This window comes from Phoca vitulina, unplaced genomic scaffold (assembly GCF_004348235.1).
Source record: "Phoca vitulina isolate PV1807 unplaced genomic scaffold, GSC_HSeal_1.0 scaffold5, whole genome shotgun sequence".
Taxonomy (NCBI): Eukaryota; Metazoa; Chordata; class Mammalia; order Carnivora; family Phocidae; genus Phoca; species Phoca vitulina.
In genome coordinates this window covers 23,505,601-23,521,856 of record NW_022589708.1, presented here as the reverse complement: position 1 = coordinate 23,521,856, position 16,256 = coordinate 23,505,601, and the positions used below count along the sequence as shown (strand labels likewise).

At 36.4% G+C, this 16,256-nt stretch overlaps 1 long non-coding RNA gene and 1 other non-coding gene across 2 annotated transcripts in view; both read left to right on the top strand.

Annotated features, from left to right (window-relative positions):
* Positions 1 to 1,519: 1,519 nt before the first annotated feature.
* On the top strand, positions 1,520 to 1,672 carry LOC116631827. The gene has a single exon (XR_004299277.1). It is a non-coding gene; the product is annotated as a small nucleolar RNA SNORA62/SNORA6 family (small nucleolar RNA).
* Positions 1,673 to 5,341: 3,669 nt separating this feature from the next.
* LOC116631284 overlaps positions 5,342 to 16,256 on the top strand; it is a 308,230-nt gene continuing 297,315 nt past the window's right edge. Inside the window, exon 1 of the long non-coding RNA XR_004299159.1 lies at positions 5,342 to 5,450. This is a non-coding gene — a long non-coding RNA (uncharacterized LOC116631284). The remainder of the gene's footprint in view (positions 5,451 to 16,256) is intronic.

Here is a 16,256-nt window from a genome sequence, read left to right as displayed (position 1 = left end):
TTAAAAAATACTTGTGAGGGGCGCCTGGGTGGCTCAGTTGGTTAAGCGACTGCCTTCGGCTCAGGTCATGATCCTGGAGTCCCGGGATCGAGTCCCGCATCGGGCTCCTTGCTCTGTGAGGAGTCTGCTTCTCCCTCTGACCCTCCCCCCCTCATGCTCTCTCTCTCTCTCAAATAAATAAATAAAATCTTAAAAAAAAAAACAAAACTTGTGAATGAGGTGTTCAGAAATATGCAAATTTGAATAGTATAGTGACTAGAAGTTTCTTCTAAAACTAGGATCTCTGAATTCATAAACAATTGCACCCCTTACCTGCTTTGTGACTCTTGAACAAGATACTTAACATCTATGAACTTAAATTTCACCATCTCTAAAAAGTAGATGATAATAATATCAGAAACATTGGTTTAATGATATGATTAATTAAAATGGGCCATGTGAGAGGGCCTAACCCAGTTTCAAAACGTGTTAACTATTTAATTAATATTGTTGTAACTGCTGATAGTATTCATGATGTTTTGTTTTTATTGTTATTATGAAAAAATCATATGATCATATCAATATATGCATTTGCCAAAATCCAACCTGCATTTATAATAAAACTATCATCAAACTAACAATAGAGAACTTGAGCAGTGGAGTTTGACACTTCCTCAATTTGTTAATAACATCTACAAAAAAAAATATTCCTCTATAACTAACATTATATTTAACTTGAGAAACTGGAAGCTTTCTTTTATGTATATTTATTTATTATATTCACTTAGCCAACATATAGTACATAGTTTTTGATGCAGTGTTCAACGATTCATTGGTTGCGCCTAACACCCAGTGCTCATCACAACATGTGTCCTCCTTAATACCCATCCCCTGGTTAACCCATATCCCCACCGCCCTCCCTTCTATAACTCTCAGCTTGCTTCCCGGAGTCCAGAGAAACTGGAAGCTTTCTAATGACTATCAGTAACAACACAAAGATGTTCACTCATTGCTCTTTTTCTTTTTTTTAAGATCTTATTGGCGGGGCACCTGGGTGGCATGGTGGGTTAAGTGTCTGACTCTTGGTTTCAGCTCAGGTTGTGATCTCAGGGTCATGAGATTGAGCCCCGTTTCGGCCTCTGCACTCAGTGCAGAGTCTGCTTAAGACTCTCTCCATCTCTTGCTGCCCTTCCCTCCACTTTCTAAAAGAAATACATAAGTCTGTTTTAAAAAAAATCTTACTGGATGTCCTAGTTAATACAATTAGACAAGAAAAGGAATAAAACTTTTATCCTAAAAACAAAACAGATTTGGAAGGAGGAAATGAAATTGCCTTTGTTCAGAGATGACAACCGTCTGTGCAGAAAATCTCAAACAACAAAAATACCCTGGAACAAATAAAGCAATAGTAGCAATATTGCAGGATACAAAGTGTATGTTTAAAAAATGAATTGCTTTCTTATACGTTATCACTAAGTAAGTTGATGTTGATGTTGAAATTAAAAATACAGCACCACTCATATTGCCACAAAAAATAAATACAGCACATTTTTAAAGCTTGAGTTCAGGCCACTGGTTGGCTGATGAACTCACAAGCGTAGATAGTGTGCTACATGAGGGGCAAGGCTTTCACCAACACCACCAGCATCTCTGGCCCAATAAGTAGTGTTTGGTTGTAATTCTTGCTACAAGTAAAAAAGAAAAAAAAGAAATTAAAAAAATGAAATACTTAAGCATAAATCTAACAAAATACATATGAAATATGTATGTGGAAATCTACAAAGTTGTAAAGAAAAAAGGAAGCTCACAAAATTAAAAAAAAATAAAGCAAGCAATTTGCATATTTAGTCTTTTCATGGAATAAATATTGTATGAGAAAATAAAATGAAAAAGCCGTAACTTCTTTTTAGTATTCTATTTTAAAAAGCAGGAAAACCATTATTCTAGGTGAGACGTGTGAAATGTACATTTTATTATCACTACAATTTTCAATTTAATGTGTTCATACATTTCCTTTTTATTACAGAAATTAGCATTAGGAAACCACTTTTCTTTAATTACTAAGTAATGCCTCAGGTAAAAAGAATTAACATTTCCTGTGATAAAGAGTTCAATGGGTAAAAGAAAACATTTATGCTAGTAACGGTTTAAGTCTTCAATTCATAGTATTCTCACAGTCAGGAAAAATAGTTTTAAGCCTTAAGCAAAAAGATTAGTCATCAACAAAATCAGCAACTAAATTTTAGAACTAGAATTAACTGTATTTATAGCAAAACATGTATTTGAATATTCAACTGGGTTCTCTTTTCTCAGAAATGTTTATTCTCCCTTCTCTTCCATATTCTTTCCAATCCTAAAAATCAAACCCATTGAACCAGCCAACCATTAAAACTATTGTGTCTGATATTACTTATAGAGGAATAATTCAAAAGCCCATAGCTATAACAGATTTTTGTGAGACATTGAGTTGTATCTGAATATTGCTTCAGGCCAATCTTTAACAAGATTTCCCAAATAACCTCCTATAGATTAGGAAAAGAAAATACTGAAAGGAACTTTATTTAGACCCCATAGCATGACATTCAATACATAGTTATCACATACTAATGCTTTTTTTTTTTTTTTTTTTAAGATTTTATTTATTTGACAGAGAGAGACACAGCGAGAGAGGGAACACAAGCAGGGGGAGTGGGAGAGGGAGAAGCAGGCTTCCCGCCGAGCAGGGAGCCCGATGCGGGGCTCGATCCCAGGACCCTGGGATCATGACCTGAGCCGAAGGGAGACGCTTAATGACTGAGCCACCCAGGCACCCCAAACTTTTTAAATTGAATAATACAGGGGCGCCTGGGTGGCTCAGTCGTTAAGCGTCTGCCTTCGGCTCAGGTCATGATCCCAGGGTCCTGGGATCGAGCCCCGCATCGGGCTCCCTGCTCGGCGGGAAGCCTGCTTCTCCCTCTCCCACTCCCCCTGCTTGTGTTCCCTCTCTCGCTGTGTCTCTCTCTGTCAAATAAATAAAATCTTAAAAAAAAAAAGAAAAAAACTTATTTAAAAAAATAAATAAATTGAATAATACATTATCAAGTGTTCTGGCTGGGGCCCATAGTTGACCAACAGGCTATTCAAATATTATTTCCTGTAAACTAAGATCTTTCCAACTCTGATGGGAACCCCTAGAGAATGTTTAGGCCCAATGCCCCTGGGGAAGGGAGCAGATAGAAACAAACAAAATAATCTTGAGTTTCTTCAGGTAATGGTTTTCTTTTTTACTGAAGCATTCTACTAGTAATCATTACTTTGTAATTTTTCACTTGCAGAAAGAACAGGTCTCATTTTACCCATAACAATAATTTTGCTTGATTATGTTTCCAAGTATGATGTGAATGGTAGAAATGCACAGACCAATAAAGACCAACAAAATCCCCTGCACTATAAGAACTGAAGGGGGCATAGACACAAATACAGAGTAAAATGTGAGCTAACGGAAGCAATATGTCATATCATTCAAGACTTTGAATATTTCACCAAACTGCCTTAATTGGAATCCTTACCCTGCCACTTACTTAATAGTTATATGTCTTTGAGCAAGGGTATAACCTTTCTATGCCTCAGTTCCTCATTGCAGTAATGGGAATAACTGTTCCTCACTTCATAGAGATGTTGTGAATTAATGAATTAATTTGTAATGTAAGTTCTAAGAATAGTCCCTGGAACATAGTAAGTGTTTACTTTTTATGATGCTTTGGCCTGAGTATAACTGAAAACCCATTAAGGCAAAAGAGAAAATACAGAGGTAAGATGAGATTCAGGTTTAATTGAAATAATGATTCAGTGATAAAGTAAAACATTTATTATTTCTCTCTTTTCTCTGTCCAAAGTGATACAGTTCTACTCACTGTAGAAGTGGCAAAGGCAGGAAGGATAGAGAGCCAAAATTACCTGGAACTTAGAATTGCATTGGTGATACACAATGGGAGTAGAAAGTATATGATAATAATACTACTACTAATAAGCATTCAACCGCAATGTCCATTATAGGAGATAGGTATAGAACACAAAAAATAAATCAAGAAGGAGAAAGTATTGCACTGGTGGTTTGGGGAATAAATTGGAAAAGTGTTTTCAAAATATGAACTGAGCTTAGAAGAAAGGTCTGAGAACTTCAAAATGATGGAATAAGGGAAAGATATGATAGTCATAAATGTTACAATATGCAAAATCATGTAGACCTTTAAAGCAAGTATATCTTCTCTTTAAGTCATAAATTGGATATTTTCAAGAAATAAAAGCTTAAGTATAAAGGTGTAACTGATAATTTCCTTTCTCAGCTTATCCTAAGTAACAATTAGAATCAAATTGCCTTGGGGCACCTGGGTGGCTCAGTTGGTTAAACTTCCCCAAATCTTGATTTTGGCTCAGGTCATGATCTCGGGGTGTTGAGATCAAGCCCCACGCATAGGGCTCTACATTCAGTGGGGAGTCTGCTTGAGATTCTCTCTCTCCCTCTGCCCCTCCACAGCCCCCCCATGTTCTCTATCTCTAAAATAAAAAAATAATATTAAAAAGAAAATTAAGAATCAAATTGCCTTCCTATTATATATTCTTGAAGCTCCAAGACTGTACAGTGCCACATTATTTCTTATTCTTATTTTTACAGTATAGCTTCAACACTTCTGTTTAGTTAAAAAGGTCATAATCACATTTTCAAGGTAATGTTAGCTAGCTAATGGAAGTTTATCTTATGGACGAAGTAAAGATAAGTTGTGATTTCTCTCTCTCTCTTCTGTTTCTTTACTGCTTTAATATTTTTTTACACCTTCAATTCTATAAAGCCAAAGAAGGAAAGAAAAATTATAAATCATCATGGTATTGATGAAATACTGGACCATTTTTTCATTAAACCAAAATTTTTTAGTTGATTTATTTTAATCAATATTAAGCTTATTTTAGTCATATTTCAGCACATGATATTCCACCATTAATGATAACTATAGTAAAATACCATAATTTTATAATCAAATGATTAGTTTTTAATTCTTGGCTTGCAATTAATAAGTTGAATAATGTTGGCTAAATGATTTAATCTTCCTGGGTCAGCTTCCTAAAATATCAATATTTATAATAAAACCTTTCCTAACTACCTTGCAGGATTCATATGAGAATAAAATGAATTAAATGATGTTAGTGATTTTATTATATCAATAGAATAATAATTGTGCTTCAAAGCAATCCAGTTAATATAATGCCAACAGTTTAAGATAAATATGAGCTCATCTTTCTTTTCTAGATGGAAAATAAGTAATTTAGAAATTTTCAAGAAAATAATTAGAAGAAACTGCTGATCTGCTGCCATGGATGGATACAGACGTCTGTTCCTACAAGAAGCAGGGCCATCTGTGTATCCTACAGCTTCATTTCTCTGTGACAACTTCCTGCTGAATGCAACACAGCTAAATCTAGAGCAAATTGAATAAGTATGTATTCATTTTCAAGTTTGTTAGTCATTTATTTTGCTGTCAGGAAATGTTCTTATTTGTTGTTGTTGAGTTTCACATCCCTAGTAATTTTATTGCACATTTAAGCAAGAAATCATTAGCCACTCTTCTATATGGTTGGGTGCTTTCACAAACAAACTGAAACTTGGAAATCATGTCATATTCTCTGAGCTATGTATTCTGAACAATCCCCAACCAAAGATATTCAAATGAGGATTTATTCATGCACAAAATTTTTTAAGTATAATAGTTTATACTTCAACTTAAATACGTGAAAGTCTTAGTCCTTCAGAGTTCCTATTTTATAAATAACAGTTATAGTAAAGGAATCTCAAAATATTTAAAGAAGGTTTGTGTGGAATTCATTTTATATTGTGCAGGTAAAAACTAGTAACATTTATAAAAGGTTAAATCTGTATTAACAGAGCTGTGAATCAATCTTCCCTCTTTTTCCCATGGATGGTTCTGTCCTGGGATGCACCACACTTTATCTCCTTGTTGATATTGACACGCACATCTGCCTCCCACCTCAAGGCCTTTCTAAGTATATGCTGGCAAAAAGTCAAAACATTTAAGGTTAGGAGGAATATCAAACAGCTTACTTATGTCCACTTAAAAAAAAAAAAAAATCTCCCTCTGCTTAATGTGACATTGCTACTCACTGTCCTTTTGCATAAAAACAGGGCCCTCACAGGGGCACCTGAGTGGCTCAGATGGTTGAGCATCTGCCTTCAGCTCAGGTCATGATCCCAGAGCCCTGGGATCGAGTCCCACATCGGGCTCCCTGCTCCTTGGGAGCCTGCTTCTCCCTCTGCCTCTCTCTCTCTCTGTCTCTCATGAATAAATAAATAAAATCTTCAAAAAGAAAAAAAAAAAAAAAAGGGGCCCTCACACACACAGAATGATCATGTTGGATTTCTTCAGTCTTCATCTGATTGGTCTTTTCTGAAATCCAAGGTATTATTGCTTCTATGAGCTTCTATAACACTCTATTCTCCTCTAGTTTACAAAAATGCACTCTTGTTATATTTCTTAACCTATTCTTTTTTTTTTAAGATTTTATTTATTTATTTGAGAGAGAGTGAAAGTGAGAGAGATCACAGCTCTGGAGAGGGAGAAGCAGATTCACCACTGAGTGGAGAGCCCAATGTGGGGCTCCACCCTTGGACCCTAGAATCATGACCTGAGCTAAAGGCAGTCACTTAACTGACTGAGCCACCCAGGCACCCCTCTTACACCTATTCTTATATACTTTTTGCATTTGGATGATTATGGAAGTTACTTTTCTGTGTCAATTGATTGGGCTAAAAGATGACCAAAGAGCTGGTAAAACATTATTTCTGGGTATGTCTGTGTCAGAGATTAGCATTTGAATCAGTAGACTGAGTAAAGAGATCCATCTTTACCAAAGTGGAGGTTGGGGGGCATCATCGAATCCACTGAAGACCCAAATAGAACAGAAAGGTGGAGGAAGCCTAGTTTTCTCTTTTTCTTGAACTAGGATATCCATCTTTGCCTGCCCTCTGACGTCAGAACTTCTGCTCTCAGGCCTTTGGATTCCTTTGTACTTTGGATTTATACTAGTGCTTCTCACCTCAAAATTCTCATGAATTTTACTACCAGCTTTCTTTGTTCTCCAGCTTACAGATGGCAGATAGTGGAACTTCTCAGCCTCCATAATCACAAGAGTCAATGGCATAAAAATATCTCTTCTTATATATCATCTATATCTATCCTATTGGTTCTGTTTCTCTGGAGAACCCTGACTAATGCAGTTGATATTGTTCTCAGGTACCATGTCCTTTGCATACTTCCTCTGGTTTCAAATACTTGATGTATATAATTTCATGACACAACATATTCCCTGTTACAGCCACTTTCCTGAACTTCAGCATTTTATTTCACATGGATTCCCCCTTTGAATGGAGTGCCCTTTAGAGTTCTGTTGCAGAGAACATAATATACTCTAGCTAGTTTAAATAGAGTGAGATTTCCTAATTATTAGGAAGATAAAAGACTCCTTCATCACTCAATATCCATCAGTTGATAAAACTCTTGGATTTTACTTTTTAAATGGTTTTCATATAGTTTTGCTCATATAAGTCATCCTAGTTCTGATCTATAAAACGTATTCTCAACCTTTTAAAATACTTGCCAGATTGAGCACATGTTTTAACTGTCTCTGAAACTTCATATTTCAAAATTTGTATATGACCATTATATTCCTGTAGAAAACACACACATACAAAATGGGGAAGCAGGAGTGTCTTTTATACCCATGATCAAATTCACTTCCTAACTTTGGTACATTTATTAGTTTCTTTTAATTTGCAAGTAACACAACATATGTGAATTATTCCAATTGTAAGAATTAGAAAGTAATCTATTCAGTAGCCAAACAACTACCTTCAAGGCAAAAATTATCATGAGTTCAGACTTGTATGCAAAGATTAAGATTCCCTCTCTCCCTATCCCTCTGCCCCACCCCCCTGTTTATGCGCTCTCTCTCTCTCAAAAAATTAAATAAATAAGAGAATTCAGCTAATTACATATTTTTTTCTTTATTAGATCCCCAAAATAATAGAGCTTACATTTATTTAAAAGTATTTTTTCTTTCTAAATTTTAGCATGTCATGTATCCTTCTATCAACTAAATATCAAAGGATTTATTAGAAAAAATGTATGGTTTCTTAAATTTTGGCAAGAAATGATTTCACATTTTTGTTTAATTCTCCTTCAGAGAAACACGTGTAAAAGCAGAATTAAGGAACAGGAAAGATTTTGTTAGTTTCTGACTTTCTTAGACTTGCCAAAATATGTGTTAGCCTTGCCCTATAATTGTAAACTCAGTTCCTGAAATAGGTGGGTTTTAGATTTTTCATTATCAGCAATATGTAAAGTTCAAAGATACTGTTATTTTTGTCCTAGACAAAATTTACAAGCTATTGTCAATTGGACGTTCTTGAAAAAAAACTTATGCTCCTTTGGTACTTTGTATCACGGTTATGAATTTGCTTTGCTTCCCTGATTAGCAGTCTGTGTTTGTATAGCTTGGAAAATTGCCTTAAACCTATGTCCACTTGGTTAGTTCTTTGACAAGAGAATTTAGTCAGTTCTTCCCTGAAAACTTACTTTGCCAATTTTTTCCTTTCTTCTACTCATGCAGACAGCTGCCTGTGCCTTAGCTGGAATTGCTTCCTGGAACAACAGCAAAACCCCACTTTCTATGTATTCCCCAAACTTAATCACATTTCCTTGTCTAACATCGTCTACTAGATCTCTTTGGATAGTTTTCTAACTGGAAAGTGAAAAGTTTAGTTTGCCACAGAATCTTTGGACACAATATGCAGTTCTAGGCTACTGATACTCCCTTGGAGCCAACTCTATAAAAAATTCTGTATATTTAGTCTTGGACCTTTCCAGTAGCCATATGTGGTACCTGCACTGGGCGCTATGAATGCTTTTAAGAAGTGAAGAAGAGGGCCACAATATTGACAAAAATGTCTAAAGTAAGAGGAAGTGGGAATGCTACAATGGATTTTTTATGTAAGACCAGGTAACCTACCACCTGATTATGTTGTCTTGGAGTGTCTAGAGAACATTCTTTTCATTTAAGATAATAAAGAATCTGCTGACAAAGGACACAGCGGCATCTCTGAGAATCTTGATGATAGCTGTTCTCTGCAGGGTGTGATTTTTGGTAGGAGCATAATGTAATGTACTACCTAATAATCAGTGGATATGGTGGGATTTTGAAAAGGCAGACCAAGTAGCAACACTTCACCTTCAGAGGCAAGGAGGTCAAAATTAATACATAGTGGGTAGCATGACCTGAGTGTCTATCAGGATAACTTGATCTTTAGGACTCTGTGATGATGACTAAATAGATCATGGTTTTCCTAGGAGACAGATAGCCAGTCAACTATTATATATTTTGATCTGTACAATGCAAATTTGATTTGTATAAGCTCAAGAGCTAATGAGCAGCTATGGTAATGGAAAAGTGTAGTCCTTCTTCCAGTTTTCAGATCTAATGTAGTTCAAAAATCCAAATATGTTCACAAATCCATAGCCTATTGTTTGAAATTGTGATCTGGTCCCCTTGAGGAAGAATCCTGAAATAGTAAAGGGCATGGAGGTGTTTTCAATAAAATTAGTATAAACAAAGAAAAATGACAAGACTGTCAAAGAAATGTTTGATACTTTTGCTGATACTGGCATAAAGAACAAGAAATGCCACAATAGTTCTCCAGTTAGAGTTGGAGCTTATGGAGGCTACCTGATAAATATTTTACCTAATTTATTTTTACAGTTGGGACAAATGGGTCACCTATACAACTTTGGTTATTTCCCTTAGACCCAAATCTCTCTACTTTATCAACATTGTAAATCAGCAGAAATAATACATTCCGAGGACTTATAGTGATTAGTAACACTAACAGAGACTTGACGATTGCCAGTGTAGTCATGCCATGTCTCCTATTCAGTTGTTTATCTGATCTGTGCATTAGCCAGATCTATGAAGGTGTATATCTCTAAACCTAACCAAGTATTGGCTCCAATTGTAGCTGTTTAGCTGGAAGTGTTTCAGGCATGGTTATTTTTTACAGAAGAAAACAACAAAATTTTGGCACTTGGTATGTGAGCAGTGAATTTGTGAATAATTACTTCTTGATATTTATCAGTAGGGAGAATCAAAAGCAAAGGTAATTAATGGTTCCCTAGAATGGGCAGCAATACATATTCATTGTCTCATATCAAAGCTGTTAATTCCTTTATTCTCTATTACAGCTTAGTCTCCAGGGACTTTGTTCAACCTAACCTTCCACCAGATTTTCCATTAGTCCAATATATTAATCATGTCATGTTAATTGGATCCAGTGAATGGGGAGTGTCGAATATCCTAAATTATCTAGACAAATATGTGTCCAAAGGTTGGCAGGTAACTCAGCAGAACTTAAATTGCCCTTCACAATTATGAAATCTTTAGGAGTCCAGTAGTCTGTGAGGTGCTAGGATATGCTTTTTATCATAAAGGACAAGTTTTTGCACCTCTCAGGTCCAATGTCCAAGAAAGAGGCACAATGTTTCATGAAGCATTTTGAATTTTGGAGACAGCATCTACTGCATTTGGGACTAGAACTAGAACTAACTTATTGGGTAACTCTGAAGGTAGTTGTTTTGAGTGGGACTCAAATGCTCTGCAGCAAATCAAGGCTGTAAGGGAAGCAAACCTGTCACTTGATCAATATGGCCTAGCATATTTGATGGTACTTGAAGTATGCATAGTGGATAAGGATGCTGTGCAGTCATCAGAAAAAACCTAATAGGAGAGTCACAGCATGAAATCCTAGTGTTCTAGAGAAAGGTAACAACTTTTATAACCAAGAATTTTTTTCTCTTTGATAAAGCTCCTGATATGCTATTAGGTTACATTAATGACAATAAGTGACTGAAACCCAAGCTGTATATCCATCATTTCATAAAGTTGTGCAGGGATAGTTGCAATTCATTATATGATGGAAGTGTGCTTTAGAGCTCAGGCTCAAACAGATTCTGAAGTCATAGTAAATTATATAAATAGGTGGCTTGGACTCTCATGTCACTTTCCTCTGTTCCTCTTTTTCAATTCATATCTCAGGCCTCATTGAGAATTTCCTATGACCAACTGACAGAGTTAAAAAAAGGCCTTGGCATTGGTTAAGAGATGGGTTAGTGCAATATGTTGGCACTAGACAGAAAGAACTGCCATTTTACATCCTTTTTCATGAGTGTCACTAAAAGACAGTGGTAAAGAGAAATCCTTCCACTGGACAGAGCTAGGATGAACATGGCCATCAAATTAATTTGAGGGAGAGACAGCTTGAAGTACCGATGTACACTGACTATCAGGCACTGATAAGTAGCTTGGCCAGTTTGATTAGGAGTCACTAGAGAAAAATACTGGGAGATCTGATCAAAGAAGTCCGGGGAAAGAGTTAAGTGATGACCTTTGGGAATGGATATAAAGTGTACATAAATATCATTTTGTCTCACATTAATTCCCAAGAGAGGACGTTTACTCCCAAAGAGTATCTCAAAAGCCACGTAGACAGGAGCAGGGTAACTCCATGGATGTGTAATTCATATACTCACATATGGCTCCACATTCAGAAGGCTCCACGTTTTGTTTATTTATTTTTTAAAGATTTTATTTATTTATTTGACAGAGAGAGACAGCGAGAGAGGGGAGTGTGAGAGGGAGAAGCAGGCTTCCCGCTGAGCAGGGAGCCTTATGGGGGGCTCCATCCCAGGACCCTGGGATCCTGACCTGAGCTAAAGGCAGACGCTTAACTACTGAGCCACCCAGGCGCTTCTCTACATTTGGTTTAATGCACTGCTATCACCTTGAAATTCATAGGGATTTTTGAATGAGGGTCCTAAGTTGTCATTTTGCACTGGGCTCCACAAATAATGTCACCTATCTCAAACAGGATGACTTGCCCCATGGATCACAACTGGCCTCTATCATATGCAACTCCAGTTTTTATCCAGTGGGCCTCATTACTAAAGTTTTGAGTTTGGCAGTGATAGAGGCTATTAATGGAATTCAAATCCCAGTACCTTGTCATCAATGCTGGTCTTGCTACTTGCACTTTAGAATATCCAATTAGATAGTAGCTAAAATTGCCAGATGATATATACGATGCCAACTTAAATGTGAATTGTGAACAATAGGTTTTTTGTTTGTTTGTTTGTTTTAATATAAGTATGTGGAACACATTTATACTAAAAACATGTGCTCTATGTGTGAAATTCAAATTTGACAGTATATTCTACATTTTTATGTGTTAAATCTGTCAACCCTATCAGCATTACAAACAAACACTGAGTACTGAACTGAGCATGATTCTTTGGTGCACCATCCATTCAGCTACCTGGTATTAGGTTGATTAAATTAATCAATTCCACCTTAGAAGTGAAAACACTATGTTCTTATAGCAATCAATACATACTGTAGATACAGAATTTTTCCTCCTTATCTGAAATGTTTCCATAAGTACCATTATAAACGTGTTTACAGACTGCTTGATGTATGAGCATCTTCTGACTCAGATGCACTCAGGTTAATGCATTGATTATATTTCAAGTCAGTGAGACAATAGGCTCTTGACCACAGAAGTCACTGATCTTATGTTGTTCCCCAGAATCCAGAGGCAACTGGCCTGATAGAATGGTGTAAGAGCTCACCACCAGCTCAACTAAGGTGCCAGCTACAGAGATCTATACTTTGGGATTTGAGTGCTGTCTCTAGGATGTGGCATATGAACCTAATGGTAATCAGATAACACTATGTCGGTAGCAAGAATATATGATCTAAAAGCAATGGAGAAATGTAGAAGTAATTCCTTGTACCATCACTCCTTGTACCATCACTTATATGAGTCACCTGCATAATGTGTGCTTTCTGTCCCTAAAACTCAGCCTCTTTGAGTTAAATTTCCAGATGGTCATTGCCTCCACCAATGGACACAATAAGGGTCCCACTGAACTGGAGGCTTAAACTACTATTTGGTCACTTTGGGTTTATTCTGCTACCTGATATAAATAATTCTGATTATGAAAAAGATAAAGGTTGCTTTTGTGCCTTGAGGTTCTGGGGGAATTATGTCTACAATCAAGAGAATTCACTTGAGCCTTTATTTTTGTTTGTTATGCAAGCATTAAAAGAAACAAATAAACAATAAAATATTATTTCAGTAACTAATTTCAGTATCCAAGTCCTCTGACTTTGTAGTGACAAAGTCCTGGGATGAATCCAGCATCCCTGAAAGTAAGGGGGTATGGATTTTAACAAATGAAGTGAAGTTGGAAGTTTCCAGCAGCTATACTATTTCCTTTCCTCTACTAGATGGGCTATTCCAAGATGCATTTGTTTCGAATGATCTTTGAGGAGATAATCCAGCATGGCCAAGCAATCAGTCAGCTATGTTTGTTCAAAATCTATGGGCAAGTTTGCTGTAGGACTTCCCACTTTCCTTTACTCTTATGTCCCTGGGACCACACCCCTCAATAAAATTGTAACAAACAAGCTTTGACCTAGATTCTGTTATAAAGAAAACTATGTAAAGGGGGCTGCTTTTACTTTTTCGCTGAATTATAACATTTTTTTGAATTATTACATCACTGATGTTATTTTTTTTTATACTCATTTCACGGTAAATGGTCCCTAAACAAAGATTCCGGCACTAATATATAACAATTATATGCCAGTGGTAGAATTTTAACATAATGTTGCTTCAGTGGCCAAGTGCACTATTTCTTCTACAACTCACTCATATAATCGTTACTATGCTTTATTATTAGCACAACATAAAACTATTAGAAATAACCATTAGAAAAAACACTATCCCTACCCATCACTGTGTCCAGGCATTTTAACAGGAGTTAAACTCCAACACAATCCAGAGAAACAATTTTAAGTTTGGCTCCCAAAGGAGATACATTGGCATTAAAGTATTTACTAGATCCTTCTAACTTGTATCACCTGACATTGGAGAATAGCAGTGGAAAAAGATTCTAAAAGGATGATATAAAGATGGACACTATAAACTTGGATAGGGTTGAATCTATTAAATTGGGCATTTATAATTTAATGTGTTAACATTAGTTATGGGGCCAACTGATTGGCTTCATTGATTAATTCAAGTCTAGAGTCAATACTGGTTTATGGTGAGTCAATAAGGTAGAGGGGCTATACCTCTGCAGATGTGTCTGAAAGGTTAGGGAAACGATGTATTAAAGTGGTTTTTTAGGGGCGCCTGGGTGGCTCAGTCGTTAAGGGTCTGCCTTCGGCTCAGGTCATGATCCCAGGCTCCTGGGATCAAGCCCCGCATCGGACTCCCTGCTCCGCGGGAAGCCTGCTTCTCCCTCTCCCACTCCCCCTGCTGTGTTCCCTCTCTCACTGTGTCTCTCTCTATCGAAAAAATAAAATCTTAAAAAAAAAAAGTGGGGTTTTATATGCATCCTGCTCAGTCACTTCAGTCACCTCTGGATAGTGTAGATAAAATCCAATTTCAAAAAAATAAAAGGAAAGGAGGAAGAAAGGAAGGAAGGAACAGTGTAAGTATAATTACGTGAAATAAGAGTTTGCCAGTTTCTTTATACCTGTGTTGTTATGTTCCATCTGTTGTGCATCCCCTTACATCTTAGCAGCTAGGAAGACATTCTATTGCATAACTTACACTCATTATTATATCGCTCTTCCCTCCTCCTCTCCCTGCAGTTCTCTCTTAACTGATATGAAGAGTTCTGGAACTAGCAAATGTTACATTTTATATATTAGTAGTGGCTTAATGATTTAATTGGCATCATCCCATGGTGATTTAATAACTTATTAGAATTGTATCTACCCTCTATTGAATATGATTTTCTTAATTTGAAGCAAAGGAAAAAAAAAAGAAAAGCTAAATGTCAAAGGCACACTGTGCCTTTTCCTTTTGTACCTTTCCATATTCATTCTTTACCATTCATTGTGCCCCTGGGGGCCCACCTCTGCATACTGCATTACTGATGCTCCCATAAGGGCTGGCTTCTGGTTATTTGGGTTAATGGCAGGCCACCTGAGGGATCAGAGGGAAGGAGGAGGGACAGCCCTTATCTATCCTCCTTGCTGTGGGCAGCACTCTCCGGCTGTGGCTATATCCACTTACCTCTATAGCATCCCTTGCCTCCCTTCCTGGTTCTCTCTCTCACTAGGCTTCAGTGGCATGATTTTTCCCTCTGTTTTTTTTGTTTTTTGTTTTTTGTTTTTTTTTCTGATGCAAGGCCAGTAATGGCATATTAGTATCTGTGTACCTCAACACCCCTTGTTGTTCCCATAACCCTGTGCTTACTCCTGTAAACATTTCCTTTATTAAAGACTCTTGAAAATCTGGGTGGATATCTGTTTCCTTTTGGGACCTTGACTGATACTGTACCCACCATTTTCAATAAGGTGTTTTGGGAAATGTATAGAAGCATGAGAGGCTGAAAAGAATACAGAGATTACATGTTCTACACTTTGTAACCTTAACCCTGACCAAGGGAAAGGTTTCTCATACTTTGAGCTCTTCAAAAGAATCTATATAAATCCAAGGCTTCTCCTTATAATTCTTGTTTTCTTTGAACTTGTTAAAGTTTAAATCCCTGCAGCAGTGCCAAGCAGGGGGCTCCAAATGGACCTCTGCTGTTTCAATAAAAGGAACAGAAAAAGGAGACAAAAATAATGAAGTAAAAGGCCCTGAAAAGTGACTCAGTTGTGAGATTCTGGGGTGTTGGCAGGGAAAGAAAATCTGTAATAAAAAAAACGTAGTCACTAAAAAGCTTAGATTTTATTTAAAAAATACAATCCTTTTAGATGTGATTTTATTTTAGCTATTATTTGCTTGCAGTATTCATAAAAATTAGATTTATAGAAACATTTCCATTTGTTTTTAAGAACTTACTTTTCAAATATAATGGGGATAACACTATGTTTTAAACTTGCACATTGGCAACTGTAAAATATGATGTTCTAATCTCTGTAGGTGCTGAAATCACAAGAGCTGTAGGGGAATCGTGTCATTATATATAAAGTAATAGAAATCCTGGCCTTATTATTTTTAAAACTTTGATCTATCTAGCCAAATAGGTTAATAAAATAAGAGACTCAGGGTGGATTTCTCTTTTAGTGAAAAGTCTAAAAACAGAGTACGGTTGGACAATTCTGAATCATTATAAGATTAAAGAGCCATCTGCAGCTTAAAGGCAAGTTTTATCCACATA